Source organism: Panthera onca, chromosome B1 (assembly GCF_046562875.1).
Source record: "Panthera onca isolate mPanOnc1 chromosome B1, mPanOnc1 haplotype 2, whole genome shotgun sequence".
In the NCBI taxonomy this organism is placed as follows: Eukaryota; Metazoa; Chordata; class Mammalia; order Carnivora; family Felidae; genus Panthera; species Panthera onca.
The window spans coordinates 40,533,495-40,550,247 of NC_138342.1; the positions used below are offsets into that span (position 1 = coordinate 40,533,495).

General features: G+C 41.9%; 1 protein-coding gene and 1 long non-coding RNA gene across 4 annotated transcripts in view; one reads left to right on the forward strand and one right to left on the reverse strand.

Annotated features, from left to right (window-relative positions):
* TEC (tec protein tyrosine kinase) overlaps positions 1–9,480 on the reverse strand; it is a 123,515-nt gene extending 114,035 nt beyond the window's left edge. The window contains exon 1 of the mRNA XM_078446137.2: positions 9,395–9,480. The gene's annotated coding sequence lies outside the window, so the exon portion shown is untranslated. The remainder of the gene's footprint in view (positions 1–9,394) is intronic.
* Positions 9,481–9,490: 10 nt separating this feature from the next.
* The window catches only part of LOC144616187 (uncharacterized), a 62,397-nt gene continuing 55,134 nt past the window's right edge, over positions 9,491–16,753 (forward strand). Inside the window, exons 1-3 of one of the 3 annotated variants that reach the window (XR_013555296.2) lie at positions 9,491–9,629; positions 13,715–13,774; positions 14,254–14,395. This is a non-coding gene — a long non-coding RNA (uncharacterized LOC144616187). The remainder of the gene's footprint in view (positions 9,630–13,714; positions 13,775–14,253; positions 14,396–16,753) is intronic. The other 2 variants (XR_013555297.2, XR_013555295.2) reach the window with 2 other exon arrangements.

The following is a 16,753-nucleotide window of genomic DNA, read 5'->3' on the forward strand; positions in this document are numbered from 1 at the left end:
GACATTAGACAGGAAGATGTCAAGGGAAAAATCTGAATAGGATTGTCCTCTACCCCAAGTTCTTTACCCAGAAAAGATATTAATGCAAAATTCCCTAATGTTGCTCATTGCCCTGCCCCTCCTACTTCCTCTTGCAGTCCAAGAATGGGGAAATGGGTGGGAGGGTTGGAGCTCCTTATAGGTGTGTAATGCCTTCCCCTGCTTACAGAAAGGTTCATGAACCCTAGATCAGGTACTGAGGACAAATCTTGTTTCACAGATACCATAACAACCTCTCCACCTTTTGTTACTGATCCCTAGACACTTTTCCTACCACATCCAACAAGATCAAAGGAGGCCATAGACATTACCACCCAGAACACAGCCTCTGCAAATGGACCTGTTGGGTTACTCTGGCTTTGTTATCTGACCTACAACCTAGTACATAACATGGCCTCAATAACTCCAGCTAAACCTTGTGTCTTCACACAAAGTAGATACTGTTGATCTAAAAGTTCAAAATAGAGGATAACGGAAACTTTAGATAACTTGATACAGCTAGTGAACTTTTTCACATTATTATTTTGTGTCCTTCTGACAATGATTAACAGAAGCTAGAAATCCTCAATCCCAGAGTGAAATTTCAAGAAATACTCCCCAAGAAAATAATCCCCAAAAGGGGATAGTATAGCAACACTACCTAGAAAAAAAAAAAAAAGAAAACAACCCCAATTGTACAATTGGGAAGTGCTTCAAAATACTGTTGTATATTCATAGGACAGACTATCACCTACTTATTAAAAATGATAATTATTCCTACAAAAATACCTATATGAAATAATGTTACCCAAAGAACTTTATGCCTGAACTGATTATAACCTCATAAATAATTGTATGTATGTGTGTGTATGTATATACATGTGTGTATATACGTGTATGTATGTGTATGTATATATGGATATACATACACACACATATATAAAAATTATAGAATTTAGAGTTACATAAACAGTTGCACACAATGCTCCTTAAGTTAATTATTTTCTAGAAAGTTGCTGAAGATCTTTAAAAAGTCAAATGATGATAGAGATGACGAAGGGGTGTTCACCAAGATTCTGTCTGGAATGGTTTGGGGTCATTTTTAATTTCTTTATAAGCTTCAGCATTGTTTATATTTTTAAACAATGAATATATGAAACTCTATAAAACAAACAAAAAAAAATGTTTAATGATGGCAGGGAGAATCCAAAGAGCATACTGGGAGTTGAGGAATCCCTGTGGCATCCAGAGATTTATCCTTAGTCTACGTGAGGCAGGAGGACGCATCACCAGCTGAGCTCAAAAAGCTCTTTCAGCTACAACCCCAGACCCTATGAATAAGAATTCTTTAATGCAAGACTCCTATAACTGATCTAAATATGTGACAAATAAGTTGACAATCTTTTAAAAAAATTAAAAAGCATTCATACTTAAATTTATATGCCTAACTACATTCATAACTCAGTTAAATTGTATTTCTGTTTATCTGCATGGTTAAAGGATCAGGCATTTTTATCAGTCAAGGCAGGAAAATAAAAAGAAAGCCAACTGCCTTCTTTGGACCCAAAATAACCCCAATGGTCAAAACTAACTTTACTGCACACTTAAATTATATCTGCAGAAAAATAAACGTTTAAATCACTCCTTTGTAGGGAAAAGAAAAGCCACAATTTCATTTTGGGGGCAGTCATGTGAAGATTCCACATGTTGTGGTTGAAACATAATATTGGGGGATACATGAGGACATAGAGTTTCCAAGGAAATAGTAACAGGAAGACATTGTTGGAACTCTATTCAGGATAAAGAGAAGAAGCTAAAATCTTATCCTATGCAATCAGGCTAGGGTTTCACAAAAATTAAAGATAAAGGGAGTAGGATATTTGACAGTTCGTTAGAAGTATCTCATACAGTAGAAGACAATTTAAAGTCTGTCACTTTGATAATCTAGAGCTAATCATTTCAAAAGCTTTTAACCTTCAAGGGGCACCTGGGTGGTTCGGTTAGTTAAGCATCTGACTCTTGATTTCGGCTCAGGTCATGGTCTCATGGTCTGTGAGTTCGAGCTCCATGTCAGGTTCTGCACTGACAAGTGTGGAGCCTTCTTGGGATTCTCTCTCTTTCTCTCTCTCTCTCTTTCTCTCTCTCTCTCTCTCTCTCTCTCTCTCTCTGTCCCTCCCTTATTCTCCCCCTCAAAACAAATAAATAAACTTAAAAAAAAAAAAAGCTTTAACTTTCAAAAACAAATGCCATGTAGTTACGTGTCTCTCAAAATTAAATAAACATTTAAATTTTTAAAAAATGTTTCCAATGAGAACTATTTCTAAATAATACAAAAAACAATACACTTGGGGAAACTTAAATGGAATGCTCTGTTTCAGTCTAGACAGACAGAGTGAAGGGAGAGTCTAATCAAGAATTTAATGGGGCGTCTGAGTGGCTCAGTCGGTTAAGTGTCTGACTTCAGCCCAGATCATGATCTCACAGTTCATGGGTTCCAGCCCCACACTGGGCTCTATGCTGACAGCTAGGAGCTTGGATTCTGCTTTGGATTCTGTGTCCCCCTCTCTGCCCCTCCCCTACTCATGCTCTGTCTCTCAAAAATAAATAAATATTTAAAAAAAATTGTTTTTAAGTTAATGAATTTAGGTTATTGGGTCCAACTTGGATAATTATGACCAAACATCTTTTTTTCCTCCCCTAACTGCCAAGTGTCCACAATTATCTGGAAAAAAAAATTCATTTGGTACATTCATCAAGTATTTATTAGGCATTGCACTCTTCCCTAGGAGAGTTTACAAACTAGCTAAGAAGACGAAAAGAAGTTCAGAGAAGCACTTAACACATTAGAGAAAAACTCTACTGCGCGGGAAGAGAGGTTGCAATGGCTTCCAAGGTTCTACTTAGAAAAGGGAAGGATGGCTGTGGAAGCACAGATGGAAGAATGAGCACTGTAGCTATTCCCACTGGCCAAGTTTTCATTCACAGTGGTACCTGGTGGGCTCCAGGTGAATGGTGTTTTCTAACCATCTTATCCTTTATTGTCATCCCCCAGAGAGCAAATCACTCCTGTACCCACTCCAATTAGCAGTTCCAAGCACTGGTGTTTTCTGTATTCCCAGTGCAGAGACGCCATCTTGGGAGTACAGAGCTTTGCTTTTTCTGCACAGATAAGATGATCTGGGAATGATGCTCTTCCTCCTTTAGTGGAAGTTGACTCGTCATCGTTCCTCTGTGTTAAGCATAAAGTCATGCTGATGCTGTCAAGCTACTGGGACAGAAGGCTGCACACTGAATTAAAGCCTAAGGAATGACTCAGTTGGTAAAAGGGGGTTAGGGAAGTTGTGACCATCCATGAGGCACTGGACAGATCAGTCATCTCTGATCAGCCCAGCCAGAAACAGGAACTGGGTGTACATTCCAAGAAAGACATGAGCTTTGAAAGAGGAAGTGAGGATGCTTCTGCTAGTAAGGCAACTGTGTGATAAACTGGCCTCCAGAAGGAAATGATGATAACTTCCATCGAGGCCACATGGCCACCAATGACACCAGGCCTGCCTTTCAGATTAAAACATCTGAAGAGGAGTTTCACTGAAAGGTAATCAGAGGCCAAGGGGATAGAATGAGTCCTCAACAAAGTGAATTGGAGAAATGGAAACAAGGGCTTTATGACCAGTACACTATATATCACCCAAGCTAGGTCTAGAGGGAGATTTTGCCTCCCATGACAACTGTGATTAGTTGGTGGTGGATGCTTAGAGTGGCAGAAGAAGAAATCTGAGGTCTAAACGGGGTTCAGTGAAAGAATATAACTGGACTGGTCAAGGAACGTCTACTGTTGGTAAAGGCAGGAAAACAGCAGCATAACGTCATGGATGAACCACACTAGTCTCTCAGTGGAGATTGGTGAAGGCACCAATGGCAGATTGAACAAGACCTTCCACCTTCTCTCCCTCCTGAAAACTCAATAAAATGACCAAAAAAAAAATGATTTTTTTTTCTTTAATGCATAAACCCACAAAGATGGAGGGAACAGAAGAGAAAATAATAAAACATTTTGGTGTGGTGAAGGGAAGTCAAGAAACAACCCGAATGTACGACAGAATCTTTAAAATGCTACATAATGCAAGGCAGTTAGACCCTCTGCGGGGAGAGAGGTGGGCTAAAATAAAGACAACTGAACTTTAAAAAGCAGTTGGATGTCCCATATCCCTTCAGCCTTTCTGAGCAGTTAGGTGATCTCCGCCTGCCTACCCACCCTTGCAAAAACACCTGGAGTGTCTTCCCCACCTCCTCTCCCAGAGAGGGTAAAAGAGAGGGTCTCTGGAATGGGGTGCATCAGGCATGGCTCAGATGTTCTAGAAACACCAAGGAGGGGTTATATAAATATGTGGATGCTGAGACTTCCAGCCTTCTTCTCCACCTAGTTCCCAGATCACTGGCAGCCAAGCTCTCCATCACTGTCCAGGAAAAGAGTGGAAGACGCTTTTCTGAGGACTCTCAGTGGCCCAAGAGGTAATGACATCAGTTTCTCCAAATAAAACCCCAGCCAGATCACCTGACAGTGAAATTCCCGGTCAACAAGCCCACACACAACTTCAGCTCCTAATCCCCGACTCAAATGTGAGCAGACAATAAAAGGGTATGAGGAATATGAGGAAAGTCTCTAACAGGAAAGACAGAGACTTAAATCAACAGACAAAGGCAACATGGGGAAACTGAGTCTGTGAAGGAAGGAAAAAACTTTCAAAAAAATTAAACTTTGCAGAGAGATAAGACAGATAAGACATTGAAACCATAAAATAAAAGCAAGAAATAGATATGGAAGGGGCCAAGGGCAGGCCACCTCCAAATATGCCACTTTGGCATGTTGATTATTTTAAATAAAAGTTACTTAGGAGACAGCCTATGCAGCAAGAACACCAGACCCTCCTCTGTCCCTTGAAAGCGGAAAATAAATCTCCCAAGTGAAAGGTACCCTCCCTGCATCAGGAGGTAAAAAGACTACCTTAATTCCAGAGATGGGAAATGTAGAGCCCAGAAGGTTCTATAAACAACTCTGGTTACTTTTTACTCATTTACTACCACAGCCCAAATTCTGTTTAGAATTCTTTACTAATTGGAGTTCCCAAATTTTCTTTGTCCTGTTAATTCCTCACAGATTTATTGTCTCTATGTCTAAAAAATATAAAAAACCTGCCTGCCTGCCTCATCATCTCTTTAGGTCTCAATTTCATAATTGGGCCTCTGTGCATATGGAATAAAACTGTTTTTTTTTTCTCTCATTAATCTGTCTGATTTAAATTTAATTCTTAGTCCAGCTAGAAGATCTTGAGGGTAGAGAAGAATTTTTCCTTCCTTTCAATGTACCACACACACACACACACACACACACACACCCCCTCAGAAAACAAAGAGCTTTTAATTTAAAATATTAAAAATATGATTATACTTATTAAAAACTCAGTGGAAGGACGAGATGATAAAATTGAAAAAAAAATCACCCCAAAAGTAGAACCAAGAAATTAAAAGATACATATTAGGAAAGAAAATTAGAGGCCTAGTCCAAAATATCTAATATATAAACAATAAGAGTTTTTGAAAGACACATCACAGAAAATGGAGAGGAGGAAATTATCAATGAGTTAATTCAAGAAAACTTCCCAAATTGAAGGGTATAAGTTTCAGGATTCAAAGAGCCCAGCACAATGGATGAAAGCAGACCCACACTAAGAAGGAGCATCATGAAATTTCAGGATTATGGAGGCCAAGAGAAAATTCTATGAACTTCCATGAAGGACTCAGTAGGTTTGTAAACTGTACAGCAAATTATAGCAAAAATTAAGGAATCAAAACAGTTCCGAATTTCTCAATAGCAACACCACAACCTAGAAGGCAATGAAACAATGCTTTCAAAATTTCCATCCTAAAATTCTAAACTATCAATTGTCAGTAGAAAACAGCTATTTAGAGGCATTCACCATCAAGAAAAAAATACATATCCATCCATCTTTTCCAAGAAGCTCCTTGAGGATGTACTCTATCAAAACAAAGGACTCTACCAAGACAGAGAGGACATGCGATACAGGTTAAGAGGAGAGAAATGATGGGGGTCCCCAGGATGATGACGAAAGGAAGTCCTCAGGGTGACAACTGTGTCCCATGTGTAGAGGTGAACTGGTCCATATTAGGGCAAGCCAGGAGGCTCAGGGACAACTTCAGGAAAATGAAATTGGCAGAATACCTGATACATCTGAGGCAAGTTTCAGAAATCTGGCCAAGAGATTTCTTGGCCAGAGAATTAACGATGAAGACGTAAGAAACTAAGTAAATGAACAAACAAAGCAATGATGAACTCCCAAGAAAACAAAAAGCTGTGCTCTGCTTAGCTATGTATATTGATCTAACCAAAATTACTGTTTAACCACTGCAAGGATGGAAAATTAGGGAAGCTGTGGTTGGGTGGGGGTGGAGGGGTGAGAGGAAAAAAGGGAGCCACGTCATCCTCTTCCATAGTGGGAAGTCAACAGATAAAGCCTCAAACTGCAAAACTCAAGAAGTAGCAACTATAAGCAACAAATACCAAAATAACCAGCTCAAAGAATTACATGTGGTTGTTTCTAGAAAGAGAGAAATCTAATTTAGATTAAAAGTTTAAAACTGGGGTGCCTGGGTGACTCAGTCCGGTTAAGCATCCGACTCTTGATTTCAGCTCAGCTCATGATCTCACTTCGTGGTTCGAGCCTGCATCAGGCTCTGCATTGACAGCATGGCACCTGATTAGGATTCTCTCTGCCCCTCCCCCACTCATGCTGGCTCGCTCTCTCTGTCTCTCTTTCTCAAAACTAATAAACATTTTTAAAAAGCTTAAATGTATATACATATATACGTATATATATATACATATATATATACGTATATATATGTGTGTGTATATATATGTATGTATATGTATATATGTATATGTATGTATATATACATACATATACACATATATATATTCCATATATATTCCATATATATACATGGAATTTGGCAAAATGCCATCCTTGTTTTTCCCAAACAATAGAAAATGTAATTTTCTACATCTAGGCCACAATAGCTGTGGTCATCTGAGCTCTGAGCAACCAAATGCGGTGGGAAAGGTAATAGTTATAATCCAACCACGGAAGGAGTGGTTGATGTAGGGCAGAGACAAAAAGGCAAGTCCAGGTGGAGATAACTAATAAGCCCCCCTCTTCTGGGATTCTTTTCAACAAAGCTATTCTCATGGCATAATCACATAGTACAGGATAATCTTACAATTGCCAACAACCATGAGCTAATTTCACTAAGAGACTCCGATGTCCCCTTTACTACACTAATCTGACCAAGGCAACTGGCCCCTAAAATGATTGATCTGCGTTCAACCTCACTCCTTTTCACCTCTGTAGACTAAATAACAAGAGAGAATAAGGACTCTAAAACAAGTGACGTTGTCCTCAACAGATATTTACTAAACATCCTCGGGGGACCCAGCACTAGGCTGAGGGTCAACACCCCTGTGCAAACTATGTGGACCTAGTCTCTCTGCCCTGAACAATAAGGTAATTCTCCCTAAGGGTAGGAATCCAGGGAGGGGTGGAGTGGGGTGGAAGCATAAAACCAGAAGAGCCAGGCAGGGAGAGGAGGCACCAACCCAGCCAACCTGGAGGAACCTGTAAGCAGAGGTGTACTTAGAGACCCAAGGTTCAGTTCCTAGCACTCTGGATATGCAGAGCAAGGCAGGGAGACCAACAATTCTTCCCCAAACATAACCCTTCCAACCACCCTGTCAAGGGTCAACTTTACAGAGCAAAGGTTACCATTCTCTGAGCTTGACCATGATTTGATAAAACATAGCTCCTGCCCTTGAGTAACCATCTGCTGAAATAACATGATAACTGGCTTAGTACAGAATAAGTAAACAGGTTAAATGTTCTAGAGCATACATGAGTATTCTATATTCGTTTCTATTTGGGGAGTTGTGAAAATTTTAGTTCAAAGACCTATGTGGAGCAAAGGTTTTGCCAACTAGAGCACAGCACTGATTTGCATGTGTTTCCAACACTTGCCCTAGACAGTTCCAAAAAGCAAACATACACACCCTTATGGGAAGAATCAAACTCACTAACATAAATACACTGCAGTAAGCATCATGAATTGCCAAGAATAGTGATATATTGATCAGATTAATTGAGGCATGGGGAAAGTATAGGTCTTTCCTAAACCCTGAAAATGTAACTGAACTAAAAAATACTTTCCCGTACATGATGAGAAAATTACAACATACTTTCTTTTCTCCCTATAAATCATGATATTCCATCCCCCATGTGATTCTTGCCGACTAAGGAACTACCAGGGTCACAAACCAACCTGTTACATCCTAAACTTAATTGGGAAACCCACTGGTTTGTTGAGGTTGTTTTTTCCTCCTCAGCTCTTTAGGGGAGACTCATCTCAAAGAGATTAAATTCTCAGAATTTCCTAAAAGGAAAATGGGCACTCACTGGAAAAATACAGGGTATATGCTCAAAACGCTCAACTATTTTAACCTTCAAACTCACTTAGCCACCAGCCCATCCTGTTCCCAGTTGACACTGAGGTCAACTCTTCTAATCAAATATTCCAGTTTCCAAAGAATGGCAACAGATGAGAGTGTTTCTGAACCTGGTACACAGAAACACATTATTATTCTTCCTTGAAAAAAAATTTCAGATCAAAAGGAAATTTAGGATCCAAGAAAAGCGCACACTCCCAGGTCAAGATCCTAGTTTTTTCCAATACTTGTAGTCACCGAACCCCTGTTTTCAAGATTCAAACAATTTCCCAGATTAAAAAAAAAAAAAAAAAAAAGTGAATTTGGTGGGGTGAGGCACTCGGACACGTACAACTGTGGAATGTCTCCGTCGATGGTGCCAACTTTCAATCGAGGCTGTGCTGCCACCCAGAGAGGACGAACCAACCTGGCTGCGCAGCTGGGAAGCGAACCCAACGCTGAACTTGCCGCAGGGCGGCCTGAGCCCTGGGACCCGAAAAGAAAGGGGGCGGGGGCTCCTCCGGAGAGGCCAGCGCCTGAACTCGAGAGGCCGGGAGGCGCGGGCCGCCGGGAAGGTGCGACTCCGCGGAAGCGCGCACCTGTCCCTTCTTCCCGGACCCAAGGGGACCGGGTCCCTCACCTGGCGTGGCGGGCCCGCGCTCACCACGCCGCGTTAGGGATAAAATCTTCCTCATCCCAGGAAGGCCAGTCTTTGGGCTTGTGGAAGCCACCTCTCGCCTCGCGCCGGTCCCGACCCTTTCCTGCCCGGATCCCCGCAGTCCCGGGGCCGGCCCGGCCAACCCGCGCGCGCGGCGTCCTTACCTGGCTGGAGCCCGCGGGGTGCGCGGAGCCGCCGACAGTGTGAAGTCCCGCGGGCGCCGCGGAGTTCGGAGCCCGGAGCCCGCAGGCCCCACCCCCGCCCCGCCCCGCTCGCTCCGCCCCCGCTCGCTTCTGCCCGCAGCAACCGGTTCCCACGAGCCCTGGGGCGGTTTTGAGACTGGAGGCGGGAGTGGGTTGGACGCGCGTCCCGGCTCCTGAGACCCAGCTGGAGTTTCAGGTAAGTCGGAGGAGCGTCCCTTGTGTCCCCAGCGCGGCGCTGGGCTTCCCTAGGCCCAGACTTCCTACCCCGGGAGAAACGCCCCGCGAGGTTTGGGACATCCCCGGCCCCGGGAGAACCCCGAGCAGTGCCACCTGTGGGTGACTGGGGACTCTGTCGGAACTGGGAACCGCACCTCCCCTTCCGCTAAGCGGTGGCGGGCCAGGTGGATGGCACGGTGCAGTGGAGCGAAGCAAGAGTTTTATGAAAAGAGTAAGTCTTTTTCTGTCAAACCTGAGGCATCGGAGCACATCTGATACACTTACAAGGTCACGTGCATTGACTGTTAATGTATTAACACTTGCCTCACTCACTGAAAAGTAGAAAACAGCACCTGTGTAAGACTGACGGTGTGCCAGGCTCTGTTTTGGTACTTTACATGTATTAACATTTCTATAAAGTATATGCTATATCAGAATCCCCCATTTTACATGTGGTGAAAGTGAGGCACAGAGAAGTTACATAACCAACCTCATGTCGCTCAGCATAGTAAGCTGAAAAGCTGGGATCTAAATCCAGATCGTCCTCCTCTGGAGTCTGCCCTCTAAACCACTGCCGTCCTGACACCAGAATCTGAGTGTCCACCGTGTGCAGGGAACTGTTACAGGCCCGGGGAAAACAAGAGGAGGGCTCTGCCCTCAAAGGAGCTTGTATTCTAGTTTGGGGGGAGAAAAGACAAGAAGCAAGTTCAAAATGAAACCAATGCACATATGAGATGTGTTGACTGTAGTCATACAGCAGGGTGGTGGCATTGAGAGTGATGGGGAGAGGGAGGCTACTTTCCACCTGGTCGTCCTGGAGAGTCCTCTGGGAAGGTGACAGTGGAGCTGGGTGCTGAACAAGGGGACAGGCAGTCAACCCTGAAGATGAAGCTAAGGGAAGGCAAGTACATTAATAGTTACAAGCTCATGCTTATCTGGGACTCTCCTGCAAGCATACAATAAACCCTAAGAAGTCTGACAAGATTTCATTTTACAGGGGGAAAAAAAATACAAAAAAAACTAAACGTTGGGAAGTTTAATAACTTGGCTAAGTCATTAGTTAGGAAAGGGGAGGGATGGGAAGAGAGCACAAGGCCTTCTGGTTCCAATCCTCCCTCCCTCTTGTGGGGGCCTTGAGCATAATGACCTGCACTCAGAATGAATCTAGTAAAATTTCTCTTTTGTGATCCACTGTTTCGTCCCAGCCCCCATCTCTCCTGCCTCTTACCCATTCAGAAACTACTGTTGACTAGTCAACATAATTTCCTCCAGAGCAGGTGTTCTTTGAGGGAGCAGACGTAAGGAACCTTCTGAAATTGTATGCAAAACAAAACAGAACAAAAAAATTGTGTTGTGTGTGTGTGTGTGTGTGTGGAAAGAGAGTTATAATTATTTGTTATAGTAATAAGGTTGGTTTTCTCCAATAAAAACTCATACACACACACACACACACACACACACACACACACACACACTTAACACTTCCATCAAATGGACTGACGCCCAAAGGTAGGAGAGCCACTGTCTTAAGGGGTTAACTGATGTCGTGGTAACCAAACAAACTGATTTCCAAATCACTTTGCCTGTGCTCACCAGGTGACTCTGGTGGCTCCTATTTCTGACTTAATGGAAATGAGATTTTCAAAGTTGATGAAGTCTGACTGAAAGGGCAACAAACCCAGACCCTTATTACCCCTTCATAAAGTTTAAAAATAAAAAAGACAGTAAAATGTCTATATTACCTGTCTTAATTCTCAAAACCAGGGACAACTGATCTGTGAACAGAATATCCCAGTAACAGAATTCATTATCAGTGATAGTTGGGGTAGTTTCCATAATGTTTTGCTGTTGCCTAAAAGAAGACACTCATTACGTTCTCAATTTAGGTAGGTGACTGCCACAGGTATATCATACCCAAAGCATGTAGTATAGAGTACTGGCAGTTGTTTTCAGTGGAGTGTTGATAAAAAAAAGAAACAGAGATAAAGACAGCAAGAGAGGCTTTTATAGAACTTTAGCTATACTGATGAAAAGGTGTAAAACTGAACTCAGGATGTGGTGGGCTAAAAAAAAAAAAAGTTTAATCTCTATTATTTCTTATGTGAAAAGTTCAGTAGTTTTAATAGAAAACAGAAAACAAAGTTGAAGCCTATATAACTCAGACTTCCTCCTTCTGTTTCCAAACAGAAGATTCCAACCGCATCATTACTGTCTTCTTTATTTTAAAATAATGCTGAGGTACAGAAAAAACAAAGGCATTTACGTAGACTTCTTACAGACAAGGACTTCCTTCGTACAAGATATCCCCATGACTTCTATAAAATTTGTATGTTTGGATGACCAGTATCAGGTTGACATAATTTTAGTTCCTTGAGAGAAGAAAATACCTCTTTTTAACTTGCACAAAGATTCCACATTGTGCATTAAAAGACACTGAATTGGAAGGTTTATAAATAAAATGTTTGTATTTGGAGCTCATCACACTTTTTTTTAAGTCTCTGGCTTTCTTTTGTAACTTTCTTCCTACCCACAAGGGACCTGACCCACCCTACATGAATAACACATGTTTGTTGAATGAATGAATGATGAAAACAATGATGATAATACTATAGACCTTATCAGTTCTTTATCAGGAGTCTGTTCCTACATGAAAATGACTTCACTGTGGTAATATGATATGTCTGCTTCTCTTTCCATCATGTACTGAAAGTAGTTGCTTCTTTGGAATGATGTAGAAGGAAAGAAAGAGTTTTGTGGGGTTTTTGTTTGTATTTTGTATTTAAGTATGCTCCACACCCAACATGGAGCTTGAACTCACAACCCTGAGATCAAGAGTTGCACGCTCTAGCTACTGAGCCATTGAGGCACCTCCTGTAAGAAGGAGTTTTAAGTTTATTTATTAATTTGGGGGGGGAGGGGTGTAGGAGCAGACAGAGAGAGAGAGAGAGAGAGAGAGAGAGAGAGAGAGAATCCCAAGCAGGCTCCATGCTGTCAGTGCAGAGCCCAACATGGGGCTCCATCTGCCGAACCATGAGATCATGACCTGAGCTGAAATCAAGAGTTGAACACTTAACCAACTGAGCCACTCAGGCGCCCCATGGAGTTTTAAATGTTGGACACAAAATCAAGAATTATACTCCTAGGAACAATTGCTAAATGAATCATTCAAAAGAAAGAAAAAGCATCATATACAAAGCATGATTTTGAGATCGTAACTAAAAATAATACAATAACTAAATGCCCAATAACAAGGAAATGTTTAAGCCAAAACTATCGACAGTATGGAATGTCAGGCTGTCACTAAAAATAGTATCTAGGTTAGGGGCACCTGGGTGGCTCACTCTGTTAAGTGTCCAACTCTTGGTTTCGGCTCACATCATGATCTCATGGCTTCGTGGGATCAAGCCCCGCATCGGACTCTGTGCTGGTAGTGCAGAGCCTGCTTGGGATTCTCTCTCTCCCTCTCTCTCCACCCCTCCCTCACTTGTGCTGTCTCTTTCTCTCTCAAAATAAATAAATGGATAAAAAAAAAATTTTTTAAGTATCTAAATTAATATAGGAATGTAGAGGAAAACTTATGAACATTAAATGAAAAAAGTAGAATACAGTGCTTTATGTATCTTATGATTGTTTTATGTTTTATTATTGCAATTAAATAAAAATTATGTGCATAGAAAATTGTTGGGTTGAAAATAAGAAAAGTGACTAATAGTTTTTGAGGGGTTCCTGTGTGCCAGGCTCCGTTTTCAGTACATTAGATTAATTCATCGAATTTTCACAACAGCTGTGTGAGGTAGGCACAGTTGTTATTTCTGCTTTACGGATGAGGAGACTGAAGCAGAGACGATCTAAGTAATTTGCCCAAAGTCACACAGCTAGTGAGTGGCAAAGCTAAGAAGTGAATATAAAGCCGTAGGAGTCTGGATTTTTCACGCTTAAACCATGCAAGTGTGCCAGAGAAAATAAAGGTTTAATCATGGATCATGGGTTTAAAAACAAAAAACAATTCCTTGTATAATGTTTTTATGTTGACTTAATGGTAAGCAAAAACTTTTTAAATTGCAGAGTCAGAAAAGAAGGCACAGATGTAAAACCAGTTTACATTCAGAAGAAACAGAATCAAAGGTAAAGATGAGAAACATACGGAGTGAAACCCTCAGGGTTTGACCAGTTTGTGTTTGGGATTAGGATCTAAATAGTGTTTCAAATGGGTACAGTATGGGAGCTCCTGGGTGGCTCAGTCGGTTAAGCCTCCAACTTCAGTTCACGGTTCGTGAGTTTGAGCCCCGCGTGGGGCTCTGTGCTGACACCTCAGAGCCTGGGGCCTGCTTCAGATTCTGTGTCTCCCTCTCTCTCTGCCCCTCCCCTGCTCACTCTGTCTCTCTCTCTCTCTGTCTCTCAAAAATAAACATAAAATAATTAAAAATAAATAAACATTTTTAAAAATTTTTAATTAAAAAATGGGTACAGTGTATCCACGACTTGATAGTTCATGAGAATTGAGATAAAATGAGCTATGTCATATCAAATGTTATGTTATTATAAGTATGAATAAAAAGTATACTATGCCCTGATGTCTTGCACTTGCTGTTTCTTCTGCCTAGAATGCTCTCTACCTAGCTGCCTCCTCAACAGTGACAGTCAGGAAAATGTGACCATCACTGCGTTAGCAGAAAGCCGAGAAACCATTGGTGAACCGTCCTGACAAATTCCCTGTTATGGTGGAGCTTACATTCTGGTGAAAAGGTCAGTCATTTAAAATTTTAGTTTTGGGGCGCCTGGGTGGCTCAGTCGGTTGAGCGTCCGACTTCAGCTCAGGTCACGATCTCGCGGTTCGTGAGTTCGAGCCCCGCGTCGGGCTCTGGGCTGACGGCTCAGAGCCTGGAGCCTGCTTCCGATTCTGTGTCTCCCTCTCTCTCTGCCCCTCCCCCGTTCATGCTCTGTCTCTCTCTGTCCCAAAAATAAATAAACGTTAAAAAAAAAATTTTTTTTTAATTTTAAAATTTTAACTGCAAATTAACAGCATCCCCTCTTGGTAGGTGAATAACAACCCCCAAAGATGTCCACATCTTAAATCCCCAGAACCCAGGAATCTGTTAACCTATATGATAAAAGGAACTTTGTAGATGTGAGTAAGTGAAGGATCTTAAAATAAGTAGATTATTGTGGACTATCCAGATGAGCCCAGTGTAGGACTCACAAGAGTCCTACAAGAGGGAAGCAGGAGCTTCAGAGTCAGAAAAGGGGACGTGATGATAGAAACAGAGGACAGAGAGCAAGGGAGAGGTTGGAAGATGCTACACGGCTTGCTTTGAAGATGCAGGGACTGCAAGCCAAGGATGGCAGGCAGCTTCGAGAAGCTGACAAAGGCAAGGAAACAGATTCTGCCCTAGAGCCTCCAGAGGGAACCGGCCCTGCTGACAGCTTGATGTTAGCCCAGTGAAACTGCTTTCGGACTGCTGACCTCTAGAGCTGTACAAGAACACATTTGTGTTGTTGTAAAGCGGTAAGTTTGTGATAATATGTTCCAGCAGCAGTAGGAAACTAATAGAGCCCTTAGTAGGAGTTTACTTTTCCCTTGTCTATAAAAAGTCAGTGTCACACTGGCATGATGTCCATAGCGTCAGGGCCCCAGCTCCTTCTGTCTTTTCATGTAGGTGAAACAACCTGGGCAGAAATAGGAATATCTCCAGAGACTCCTGATTTGGGCATCAGGCCATGTCATCACCCACGTCAGTGTTTCTCAAACTGGAGTAGAGTAGAAAGCCCTTATAAACAAAACATTTTTTTTTTTTTTTTTAACTTTATTTAAGTCCAAGTTAGTTGGGGCACCTGGGTGGCTCAGTCAGTTAAGCGTCTGACTTGGGCTCAGGTCATGATCTCACAGTTCGTGAGTTCAAGCCCCCACATCAGACTCTGTGCAGACAGCTCAGAGCCTGCAGCCTGCTTTGGATTCTGTGTCTTCCTCTCTGCCCCCTCCACCATTCGCGCTCTGTCTCTCAAAAATGAATAAACGTTAATAAATAAATAAATCTAAGTTAGTTAACATATAGGGTAATAATGGTTTCGTGAGTAGAATTTAGTGACTCATCACTTACATATAACATCCAGTGCTCATCACAAGTGCCCTCCTTAGTACCCATCACCCGTTTTGCCCATCCCCCACCCACCGCCCCTCCAAAAACCCTCAGTTTGTTCTCTGCATTCAAAAGTCTCTTATGGTTGCCTCCCTCTCTGTTTTTTTTATCTTATTTTTCCTTCCCTTCCCCTATGTTCATCTGTTTTGTTTCTTAAATTCCACATATGAGTGAAATTATGTGGTATTTATCTTTCTCTGACTGACTTATTTCGCTTAGCATAATATACTCTAGTTCCATCCATGTTGTTGCAAATGGCAAGATTTCATTCTTTTTCATCTCTGAGTAATATTTCATTGTATATATATATACCACATCTTCTTTATCTATTCATCAGTTGATGGAAATTTGGGCTCTGTCCATAATTTGCCTATTGTTGATAGTGCTGCTATAAACATTGGGGTGCCTGGGCCACTTCGAATCAGCATTTTTGCATCCTTGGATAAATACCTAGTAGTGCAATTGCTGGGTTGTAGGGTCCTCTATTTTTAATTTTTTGAGGAATCTCCATACTGTTTTCCAGAGTGACTGCACCAGTTTGCATTCCCACCAGCAGTTCAAAAGTGTTCCCCTTTCTGCATATCCTTGCCAACATTATTGTTTCCTGATCTGTTAATTTTAGCCATTCTGACTGGTGTGAGGTGACATCTCATTTTGGTTTTGATTTGTATTTCCCTGATGATGAGTGATGTTGAGCATCTGTTCATGTTGAGAGTGTTTAATGTTAGCCATCTGGATGTCTTCTATGGAAAAGTGTCTGTTGGGGCACCTGGGTGGCTCAGTTGGTTAAAGCTCAGGTCATGATCTCACAGTTCGTGGGTTTGAGCCCCATGTCAGGCTCTGTGCTGACAGCTCAGAGCCTGGAGCCTGCTTCCGATTCTGTGTCTCCCTCTCTATCTGCCCCTCCCCCATTCATGCTCTGTCTCTCTGTGTCTCAAAAATAAATAAAAACATTTAAAAAGAAAAA